Source organism: Arvicanthis niloticus, chromosome 6 (assembly GCF_011762505.2).
Source record: "Arvicanthis niloticus isolate mArvNil1 chromosome 6, mArvNil1.pat.X, whole genome shotgun sequence".
In the NCBI taxonomy this organism is placed as follows: Eukaryota; Metazoa; Chordata; class Mammalia; order Rodentia; family Muridae; genus Arvicanthis; species Arvicanthis niloticus.
Genome location: NC_047663.1, coordinates 54,568,956 through 54,581,812, shown reverse-complemented (window position 1 = coordinate 54,581,812; position 12,857 = coordinate 54,568,956).

Here is a 12,857-nt window from a genome sequence, read left to right as displayed (position 1 = left end):
AAAAAGAAAGGAAACATTTTGCTTACATCTATGACAAGATCCTTAGTCACCTAGGTTAGGTATGGAGAGCAGCCAGGCCAAGCCCAGTAAGTACCACACACATGCCTGCCCATGGGAAGCTGGGAAAGCCCAGAGGCATGCCAAGGTATGCATGAGGAGCCCTGCTTGGTCCATCACCTGGCTTCTGTAAATGAAGTTATTGATCACTTTCCTGAAAGGATATGAACCACTCCATTCTAAAAGGGAGTAAAAATCTATTAAAATGGCAAATACATAATACAATCAGAGCAAAAATTTTAAAAATTGTTTATAATTACTGTAAAACATTTAATATATGAATCCTTCACTAAAATGACATGGATCACTAAGCTGAGGTTAGGATTCCTTGAAATAATAGCTTCTCCACTTCCTGGTTGTCTTCACATAGAGATGTGCGGACTTTGTTGTCTACAGCTCTTCGGATGCTTGTTTATTGAATCCACTAGACACTTAGGAATGGCAAGGGAGAATTAAGAATAAATGTCTCTCGTTTCTTCCATTCTTTGGAAATTAATTGCTATATCTTAGTCTTCTGGTCTTTGATAGCACTAGGTCAATTAGCATATATATGTTGTATTTTTATATCAGTTACATATACACTGCATGCCACTTCTCTGCTTTCATTGACACACTCACACGTACATACACACACACAAACACATACACGCATGCACACAGGTGTACACCCACGTACCCACATACACATGCATGCACACAGGTGCACACACACACACATGTATGTACACAAACACATTTTTTAATGGAAAATCCATCTGATATTTATTACTTTTTCCAGATATGGTCTGGCATTATACAAAGCATCTTAATGACGGTATAGCTAAAAGAGTTCTACTAATTGAAGTGTGATACCTTTGACTACAAATATTTTAATTGCCATAAATGTGTTTAAAAACACATTAAATGCACATTGACACCTTGCTTTCTAGAACCTCAAGACCACAAAATACATATAATATACTGTACAGATATGGAAAATCTAGTTATTGCATAACACATCACTCACCACTACAGCTCCCTACGTGAAATGTGCATACTGACGTACAAGTCCTGGCTTTTGAGCCCCAAAGGACCTCTGAACTTTAGTGCATTTCAGCAAATAAAAATCACAGTATATAAATGAAATTTTGGCTGAAAATGTCAAATGCCTAAATATTTCAGATAAAAGAAATGCTTTTTATCCTACAGTGTTATGACAGTTGCTATTCTTATTACAGTAATGACCAGTACTCTACAGATAAACACAGGTCTTCCATTTAGGTCGACTTTAGCAGGTAGTGAATAAATAAAATAGTTAATGCCTTTATTAGAAATACAACAAAGGTCTTTTTAGAACAATATACAGCCAGTTAAAAAGGAACAATACACAATTAACCTTATCACCTGGTAGGTTAAATTGTGCAGCATCTCTAGACCTCAGCTCCTAGAAGATGCTACCTGGGTTGGTATGAAGCACTATTTCTTTGAATCCAATGGGTGCTCATAGTGCTACATCTTGAACTGGACTTTAAAGTAATTTACAAATCAGTTTTAACAGTCCTAACTATCTAATCTTCTGCCAAATGTTAATACTTAATGCCAAAATCACATTGCCATTCCATTTAGCTATTGACCTAGTGGAAAAATGCCCATAGGTGGACAGATGTTGGCAAAGAGGCAGAAGGGAGCAAAGGGCCTGGTTATGCTGGCACCTATTAGCTGAATCTTCACTTGATCATGACTGTGCTGGAAAACACAAGATGTCTACATGCCTTTGACACTACCCCATCACAAGCTTAAGTTGAAATCTACATGTGCTTTCTCCCCAATTCTCAATCCAACCTCTACCATTCTCTATGTGTGTCTTTTCTGCCTGTCTCTCTCCCATCTCTCGCTGTTTCTCTCCATGTCTTTCTTTCCCTTCCTCCCTTTCCCTCTCTCTCTGTCTCCACTCTCTCCCTATCTTCTTCTTCCCTCTCTCCCAGTCTTCTTCTCCTTTGTCTTTAGCTAGAAATAGTATCTCTCTCAATTGCTAGAACTACCTTTAGTTTTTAAGAACTACTAGCCTAAGACATGGTATCCTGTATTATTTTTAAAAACCCAATTTATGGTCTTTGTTTTTTACACACACACACACACACACACACACACACTATCATCTCTTATAAATACAACTTTGTTTCTCCTCCATTACCCTCTAAGTCTTCCATTTTTGAGCCCCATGCCTACCTTTCCTTATAGGAACAGACTTGCAGATCCATCTTCCTGATGTGAACCACAAAATTCTTGATTCTGTTCTAGCCCTTCTAAGCTCTATTCAGTGCTGGCACTGCATTCTTAGGGAACTAACTACTTGGTGGCTCAGAAGAGCCTTTATAGGAACTTACCCAAAACATATCTGCAAACAAGTGTATTAGCAGTGAACTCTGAAGCATCAGCCCTATTGACAAAGGGTCCCAGAGTCTACCTGGAAACAGCATTCATATCTGCTTGAGAGCCTGCTAACAGAACTGCCAACTACAACATTACAGACCCCAAAGCAGCCACAAAATCCAGCTCCAACTCTACTCAATCACAAACCTAGAGGCAATCCTTTGAGCCTTGAGTTGCAAAAGGGTAAGGTCTTGCCCATGTGTAAAGATTGAAACTGATATTTGTCTTTTATGTGTAGAGATACCAATGTAAAGTTTATACAGATAACGGTCAGGCAAGTGCAACACCAGTAAAGGGAATAAATAAAGCTCCAATAAGCAACCAGAGAAATGAAAATCAATGAACATTCTGAAGGAGAATTCAAATAATCATCTTAAAGAAGCTTATTAAAATAAAACATTTTAAAATTCAGAGATGGATAACTAAACAAAACTGGGACAATTTATAAACAAAATTAGAAGCTTGATGATGATGATGATGATAAACAGTACAAAAAGAACAGAGAAAAGCTAAAGGTTGAATATACAAGTGTAACAGGCCTCTAGATCTTAGCACAACTGGCACCATGTTAGAGGAACCAACCTCATCTTAAAACCCAGAGCATAGACTACCTATAGACTAATACCTGCTAAAACGGAAACAAAGACCTAATCCACCAAAGACCTAGTCCATCTTTCCAGGATACAGGAAAGTCCCTAAATGTACTAACCTTGCCTTTTGCTGTCTCTAGTTTTGATTCTCTCTAACTGTTCTTGCTAACTGAAGTGTGTCTATGACGATGTGGTTTTTGTACATAAAATAAAAAATACTGTGAGGATCAGGGGTTGTATGATCTGGGCAAGTTCCCCATGCAGCCACCCACCAGCGATAAAGACTTTCATTTCAGCTTGTTGAGTGTTCATGTGTGCTCTCTGGCGAACTTACCTTAAAACACAAATACAGAACTGAAAGACCCAGTTCCAACATTACACTCAGTCACACAAAAGTAAACCCAGAGAACTCCAAAATGCCTAATTTAAAAGTATCAAATTATAAGAGAGAAAAGGGGAAAATGAATGAGGAACGCATAGGGATTCTGGAGCACCACCAAGCATACAAATATACGAATCATGGGAGTGTCAGAAAGAGAAGAGTGAGAAATGGGAACAGAAAGCTAACTTAAAGAAATAAGTTACATTTTCCCAAATCTTTGGAGGGATGTAGATCCAGAATTACAAAAGCTGAAGGATCCCAAGGAAGGACAACCCAAAGAAGACTATAAGGCACATTATAATCAGGTTGCTAACAATTTTAAAAGCAGCAGGAGAAAAGTAACTTTTCTCTTGAGAACCTGTAGGAGGAAACCTGTGGGAGGCTAACAGTGAAGTTCTCCACAAACCAGAAAACTTGCACACTCAGTTCTAAAAGAAATAACCACCAGGCAAAAATGCTGTGTACAGAAATATCATCCTTCAGAACAGAATGGAAAGGGAGACTTTTCTTTCTTCTTAAAAAAGAAAAGAACAACATTTCTTGGCAGACAAGAGTTGAAAGAATTCATCACTGTAAGAGCTATCATACAAGAAATAAGAGAGTCATTCACATTAAAATTAAAGAACTCTCAAGTCACAACATGGAGACATAAAACTATTAACTTGCTGCTTAAGGTAAATGCACAATTAATTCAAAACACCCTAATATTGTTTGTGCTTGAGATAGAGTCTCACACTGTAGCCCAGATTGGCCCAACCAAGCTTGTAGCAATCCTGTGTCAAACTCTCAAGTGATGGGATTACAGGAGTGAGCTGCCACTCCTTGTTTAAACATCCTAATAAAATGATTAAGTAACTTTTAGTTCTAGAATAAGTAAAATATAAAAGTATCAAAAATAGCTATAGTTTCAATAACTTGTTAATGGACACACAAGGTAAACATACATACAATGTGGCACCAATGAAATAAGATGTTTTAACAGTATGTGCTGAAATTGTATACCTGTTTTATATATGTGGTTATTTAGGGTTGTTCAAATATATATTGGGGAAAAGGAAAAAAAAAACCCTAAACCATTGCTTTGAACATACAATGCAGTATACCAAATCATTCAAAAGTAGACCTTAACATTTGTAACTACAGTGGCTGAACACTGAGAAAATTATGCTAAGTCAAGTAGGCCAGACACACATTGCACAATCTCACTTCTGTGTAGAGTCTAAAATGTCAGGCTCATAGAAGCAGTGAGTTTCTCTAGGGGTTGAGAGTTGGGAGAAATGGACAAATATTGGCGTGAGGATACCAAGCTCTCGCTTGCAGGATAACTATGTTCTCAAGATTTAATGTGCAGCATGTGTGGTGATCAACATATTGATCAGGTTGTGGCCATCACTGGGGACATGCATTGTATATAAAACATTCTCTATATAAAAATTTATCACTCAGATTGTCACCTGTTATCATTAACATATTTTAAAATAGAAGAAGCTGGAAATGAGTGCCAGGAAGTGGAAACTGTCCCTCATTTCTATTGTCTTGTTCTTCTTCCTATAAAGAACTTACCCCTCAACCCTCTTGGGAAGTTTATGCAATAGAGTATCTTTCTCTTCTATTTTCTCCCCAAATCTTTTCAAATCTAATGACTTCTTTTACATTTTCCTTTGTTCTTATTTCCCCTAGCTATTGTCTATCTTTTGAAACTTCCTCTCTGAGTATTGATGTGCACACACAGCATCTTTACTTCCTTACCTTCCCCCACTCATCAGCTCCTGCAAGCCTAGTGTTTCTTCCCTCTGCTCCCTTTCAATGACATCTCTATGATCCTTAGTGATTTATTCACTTGTGAACTAAACACCGAGTCCTTAACCTGACTTTTCTCACCCAGATACAATGCCTCCGACTATCTTTTCCCTTTGGAATATTCCTTTTGGAATATTCCTCCTCATCCTCTTTTCTTTCTTCTTCTTCTTCTCTCTTCTTTTTCTTCTTCTTCTTCTTCTTCTTCTTCTTCTTCTTCTTCTTCTTCTTCTTCTTCTTCTTCTTCTTCTTCTTCTTCTCCTCCTCCTCCTCCTCCTCCTCCTCCTTCTCCTCCTCCTCCTCCTCCTTTCTTCTCCTTTCTTCTCCTTTCTCCTCCTCCTCCTCCTCCTCCTCCTGCTCCTCCTCCTCCTCCTCCTTTCTTCTTCTCCTCCTCCTCCTCCTCCTTTCTTCTTCTCCTCCTCCTCCTCCTTCTTCTTCTCCTCCTCCTTCTCCTTCTCCTCCTTTCTTCTCCTTCTCCTCCTCCTCCTTCTTCTCCTCCTCCTCCTCCTTTTCCTCCTCCTCCTCCTTTTCCTCCTCCTCCTCCTCCTCCTTCTCCTCCTCTTTCTCCTCCTCCTCCTTCTCCTCCTCCTCCTCTTCCTCCTTCTTCTCCTTCTTCTCCTTCTTCTCCCCTTCTCCTCCTCCTCCTCCTCCTCCTCCTCCTTCTCCTCCTCCTCCTCCTTCTCCTCCTCCTTCTCTTCCTCCTCCTCCTGATTTCTAAAACTCTGCTCTTCCTGGGTTATTTTCATGGCTCTGCCTATCCTATCTTCTCTCTCTCTCTCTCTCTCTCTCTCTCTCTCTCTCTCTCTCTCTCTCTTCCTTTGCCAGATCTCCAGATGCTCCTGAAAACTCCGTGTGATGAACTCAAGTCACATTTTGAGCTCTTCTATTTTTATATTGATATGACATAATTTAATTGGTTAATAGATTGATATTGTGTGACTGTTTGACTAATTAGTATGACAGTGAATGCTGCTACAGCCTTAATATATGACTGTATAATAGTTCATCCTTTTACAACCTTTATCTTTATAAAAGACTCACTTCTTACAACTCAGTGAAATGGCAATTTTCCTCCCATTTTACAAATGAACGATTTGAGCTGTTTGAACCAGGTTCTGATTCTAGGGCCCACATTCACTCTATTGCTATTCAGAAGAATGGATAAAATGAGATTAAATAGAATGTGTTTTGAATAATATCCCCCTCCCCCTGCAGGTTATTCTCAAACCTGTAGGAGTAAAATTTGGCCTTCATTGCCTTAGCATGAATATCTTCTGAATGCTGTTAATGTTCACACAGTAAAATCTATCTTTTAAGTAGTAGTTGCAAATGTATGCTCCAAGAAAGCATTGCCCTGTCTCTATATTTTAAAGCAATTTGTGACATTAGCCCCAAATATACTATATACTATAACACCACATATAATCAAATTCTTTCGGTGTGTTTTAGTGGGTATCACACATTGTGTCAGAGCAATACAGGAAGGGGCTGATACTGCCAAGGCCTCTCCATTTTTCATTTTACATTTTCTCTCTATGTGGTTTCACCCATTCTCCTGGCTTCTAGTTACCATTCATGCCCTATGAACTGTGAATTTATACTTCAAACCTAATTCTTCCTTCCCCCAAGATCAAGGTTCATTCTCTGCTAATGGTCATTCCAAATCAGAAATAGACAAAATGAACCCATACCCTTCCTCTGTTTCCTTCAAAGCACGATTACATCTGATATCCTATCACAGGAGATGACAACAGTTGCTCATGCTCAAAACCTCAGCATCAGCCAATTTATCATCTATTTTTAATTTTTTTCCCTTACTTATCAAGTTCTATATTAGTTAGTTTCTGTGGCTGTGACAAAATACCATGACCAAGATCAACTTAAAAGAGAAAGTTTCATTTAACTATGGTTCCAGAGAGTTAAGAGTCCATAATAGTGGGGACCACATGACAGCAGGCATGGCTGATCACGTTTTGTCAGTACACCAGGAAACAGAAAGGTTGAGCTGGAAGCCAGGATAGACTGTACTTCTCGAAGACCATCTCCAGTGATGCCCTTCCTCAGCAGGCCTCCATGTCCTAAAGGTTCCATAACCTCTCAAACAGTGTCACTACCTGGGGACAAAATCCTCAAATACATGAGCCTGTGTGGGAACATTCCTTATTCAAACCACGTGTTCTTTCAGAGGCCGTCAACTTCTGTCTTTGCTGCTATCGTCTTCAATCCACCATCACTTACGATCTACTCTGTCACACAGCTGAGCTTCCATCCCAAGTTTCAGACATTCTCAACCGCAGCCAGAAAGACCTGATGACATCACTTTCTAGTTTTAAACCATCCCTTTGCTCTTCACGTAAAAGTCAGATCCCAAAGCTCCCTTGCAAGCATCACTGGTAATGCTCCCTCTTTCCTTTTTAAGACTCAGCTGCACTTCACGTCCATGGATCCGGGACTTAGAATGTCATGTTTCTTCCACTTCAAGAATTCTTTATCACCTCCTACTTCCATGTTTTGGCACGCTATGGCTGACTTAATAAGACTGGACCCCATAGACTCGTATATTTGAACGCTTGGTTACCAGCTGATGGAACTGTTTGGAAAGGGTTAAGAGGCAAAGCTTTGTTGGAGGAGGTCTGTCACTATGGGGGAGGGGCTTTGTGGCTTCAAAAGCTAATCTGCTTCATGGTTGTGGATCAAAAATGTGAGCTATAGGGTATTTCTCCGATCTACTATCATAGACTTTAACCTTCAAACCCCATTAGCTAAATTAAATACTTTCTTTTAAAAGAGAAAAAAGACTTTTTTTCCCTTGGCCAATGGGGTTTTAGTACAGCAATAGAAAAATAACTAAGACAGAAGTTGAGATCTACTCTTCTTCAAAGTCTAAGCTTGAACTACACTTCTTTAGGGAAATCTTCATAGAGTCTCAACAATAGTTCATGTCTCAGACTGAAGAGATGATGGCTTGGCTTGCGACTCGTCTAGAGGACCTGGATTCATTTCTAAGCACAAATATTACAGCCCACAACCATTTGTAATGCCAATTTTAGGTCTGACACCACCTTATGGTTTCTGTGGGCACTAGGAACACATATGATGCACAGACATACATGCAGGCAAAACACCCCTACAATTAAACATCTTTAAAAATAGTTCATATCTCCCAGTTACTATGTTTTTTTTGTTTATGGCTCACTGTAACTATAGACAATGTATTTCTGTCATATCAAAATGTAAGCCTTATATATGCAGACCTGGGGTCTTGTACCTTTGACATTTAGGGCAACTACTGGATGCTTTTTCCTGTTCAGCTGTTGCTTCCCATCTCATCTGCGTGAATCGCTCCACCCTGATCCTATCTTCCATCCTGTTTTCATTTTTGAGTTCAAACCACTGATCCTTCCCTGTCTATCCTCTCCCTTCACTTCATCCTATCTTATCTGTTGGGATTATGTATTATATCCAGTCTTATCTCGAATGCCCAGTTGTTCTAACCCATCTCATCTTTCCTCTCCAGTTCTACAGTTCTGCCTACTCTTCCACTCGATTGCACATCTTAGCTCTTCGCCCAGGGCTGTTCTTGCTTGCTGTCTTCTCTCCTCATCTAGGCTTGCTGCCTTCTACATGGCTTCAGAGATTCCACCCTATCTCACCTTCTGCTTGCTTTTGCCTGACCTCACTCAGTTCCTGTATTGTTTTATCTCTGTGCTGAGTCATTCCACCTCTCCTGGGCTTTTTACTTTCTGCACTGTTTTTATCTTTAACCCATTTATCACCCCATCCCCCCACCTCGTTCCCTAAATCACCACATCTTCTCTCTCCTTCATATACCACCTTGTCTTTCCCCTCGAATTCTGCCCTAACTCACCTCTCCTCTCCAGTGGTTACATCTGTCATCTTGGCCCTGTTACTCCAGGCAAGCCCACATTTTAGAATGATCTCTGCTTTACTTGTTTAAATAAAAGGAGCTGTTTTATTTCTGAATTTCCTCCAACTGTAGCATGTATTTAATAACAACATATTTTCTTTAATAGTTTCCTCAGTTTTGACCCCTTTAACCAACTGGCAACCATTCACACAGTGAAACTTATAGAGTGCAGACATACCACTAATAAGTGGTTCATGGAAACTGAAATACTGACTCCATCTCTCCTCACAGTGGAATCTTCCGTCTTCACAGACATCCGTCATGGATGTGTTACCACGAGAGAAAGTAGTGTATCCTCTCCTTCCATTACTGTGGCAGAAGCCTGTTGCTAGCAGTTGGCAGCCCTGGCATCCTGCTACATTTTTCTACATTAAAGGTTTCCTGGTGCCATATGTCACAGAGAAAAATAAATCCTAAAATTTACTTTGGCCTTTAATCTTCAAGACCTCTTCCTGGAGCAAAATAGCAAAGCCAGCCTTGCTGTTTAGTTGGGATCAAGCAGGTGAGGATTCAAGGGGACCTGAGCTAGAATTAAAATTATCTGCTGATTTATTTGTCATTATAGTTCATCAATACCTGGGAAATTATATTCTCAAACACTAATTATTAATGCTACCTGAATAGTGGGGACAGCATATGATTCCTCAACTTGGAGGTGTCAGACAATGAGGAGGGAAACACTATTAATCTACTTTTAAATACCACACCAGAAATCAATGGAGCCCTAAAGAATGAAACAGACCGATTGCTACAGAAAGTCAAAGCATTCCATTCTTCCCCTTCTGAGACTTGTTTTCCTAAGACTCTGTGCCCTGAGTTAATTATAACACCCAGCAGGTGCTTCTTCCTCTTCACCTACTGGAAGAAGGAGAAGAAAGGTGTAGACAGGCACGGAAGGTAAGCAGTGAGTGTATAAAATTCCTGCAAGTGTTGGGGCCAAGGGATGAATATGTCACCAAGACAGAATTTTCCCATTTATATCCAGCACCATAAGAACGTAAGTATTGACATAGTCCTGACTTTCAGACTCATATATTTTCTATAGTTCTGTGTGTTGCATCTTGGTTTTAGCTTATTTATAGCTTCCTGGTTTTGGAAATGTCAACTTCTGGTGGGTAAGTATGTGCAAGAGGATGTTGTAGCAGTATATGAAGCTGAGTTATGGGGAAGGGGACAAAGAGAGTTGGGGAAGCGTTCATCAAAATGAAGTGCATAGGAAGAAGCTATATGACCACCTAGGAGCTTACAACTCAGAGAAGAGAATGTGACAGGAGAACACACCTGATATGGCAGAACTAGGGAAGGGGAAGCTGACTGAAAGTGAAGGCAAGACACCACACGCTGGAAAAAGTACAATTAACGACTGACACAGAAATGAATCTGTAACTTTCCCCAGTAGTGATGTTGTGGGAGTCTCAGGGTCATTTAAAAGAAAACAAATAACAATCAGAGTTGCTGGGTTTTAAGATGTTTTATTGATTGTGCTGTCATGACTGGACACCACAAAAACTAGGCTATGAATATTTCCAGTCCGAGTTTCCACTCTGTTACAAAATGTATATCAAAACCTGTCTACTGGACATTCCCTAAGCACCTACAATCTTTTTTTTCTTGTATAATCTATAGCAGTTTATATATTATCTTTCATAGACAGGATTATCAGTAGATATTAGTAGTCTTGAAATTTTATTAAATTAATCTTAAGTAATGTAGCTAGGTCCTTGAATTTTAAGTAGAAATTAGAAATGATAATTTATAATACATGGTAGAGGACAACCAGAAGATGAAGCACCTACAATCTTTTACAACCACTTTGACTCCCTCAGAGATTCAGAAGTCTGTGCCCTGCATCCCTAAGGGAGGAATGTGTACCTCAGCGCCCCCTAGTGACACTGTCCTGAGCATTTTATAAAGACATGTGCAGGATTGAGGCTATATACCAATTCACACATGGTGATATAACTTAACACAATTACTTACAACACACAATTAACTTTTATGACCATGCAAGGTTTAAACAGTGTTAAATTTCTCCCAGATGTGTTTACAATAGATTAAAAAAATATATATACAAACTCTCAGAAACCTGTATTTCCTCGTCTGTGAAGTCGAATAGTGGAAAATGCCAGCAAGAAGTGTTTATTGGGCTGCTGAATAGTGCATCCAAAATCTACTTTGGAACAAGATGGGCCTTCCCACATGTATGTAGTCATAAAGTACCACGCAAGTACAAGAGAGCTCAGATTCCTTTCCTGTGTCCTCTATTTAGATACCCTTTGGACAAGCAAGCTCAGAGGAATCATGCTCACCCTCCATCAAGGTCACTTCTCTTCCTGCCCATGATCTGTGGTGTTCTCTGATGTTTATTATTGTGGTCCCTGCTGGTTGCCACTATTATGTCATTGTAGTGTTTCTGGGATTCTCAAGATTGTAACTGATTAACAGTTTAATGATAAGATCCATAGTCAATATCTTTTAGCTACTAATGTACAAATGTAGTCTTCTGTTCTGGTCACATCCATCTTTTCTTCTTTCATCTTTCAGATGCAGATGTATTTAATAAATAGTTACTGTGTCTACACTAGGGATGATATCTCTGAAAAGGGATGAAGAAATGAGTTGTGAAAAATCTTAGAAGGTCAGAACACTTTTTTTTCTGGCTTTGAGCCTAACACTTTGAGTAAGCCACTCACTCATGAGAGTTGCTGCCATGAAGGATAACCTATTTCGTAGCATTAGATCCAACAACAATTTAAAAGTATAAAAGATTTAACCTGCCAGCCTGTGAAAGACAACTTCATCTAATAGAATTATAAAGCAACCATCTACTGAATTTAGCAATTTAAGTCAGGAGACCTTGGTTGAAAATACCACGCCAGATCACAGTGACAGTTAGAGTAGATTTCCTGTCATATTCAGCAACAGCTGTGCCCGTATCAAGTTAGTCAAATCTAATTTCTGCCTTTCAAGGGCACTGTGGGGGCCAATCCACCCACCTTCTCTGTTCGTGGGGAGAATTTTGTGGATAGCATGCCTTTCCTCCCACCTTAAGTAAAAGTATGCAGTACCCACCTCATTGAAGCTACAGCTAGCCCTGAGCATTTGCCCATGCCCTGGGAAGTCATGTCTGTATCTCCTTCTGTGATGCAGTAGAAACACTTGTGAGCTATCACACAGCAGCCTGTTGCCCCTGCAGTGAACGCATGAGTTGGAGACATCTATGACAAACCCTCTAGAAAGGGACCAGATAAGTTCATCTCTGTTCGGACTCCCCCTCTTTTTACTGCCCCCCCCCCGCCCAATCTGGAATTCACTTTCTCCCTCATGGTTAGACCTCCAGACTTCAGAAGAATCTATCACCAGTCTTTCTGAAACCCCAGCCCTTGCCTAAGAATTTTATCTTAATATCCGTCACTCAGTGCTTCCACTCACAGTGTCAGATCTAAAGTTCATTCCAGACTCTGTAATGGCTCTAAGCACTAGCAGATTAATTAGTACCACTCTCCTCACACTGGGCTCATCCTGTCGAAACAGCTTTATAGGCACAGGAGTAAGTAGGGACCTGGCTTTGAATTCCGTGATGAATGATACAACACCCAAGCCGGGAGAAACAGCCTCCGAAACCCAGGATCCCCGTTCCCTATCAGATGCCTATAAAGAACCCTAGATCATCCCCTGTCAAATTATTTAT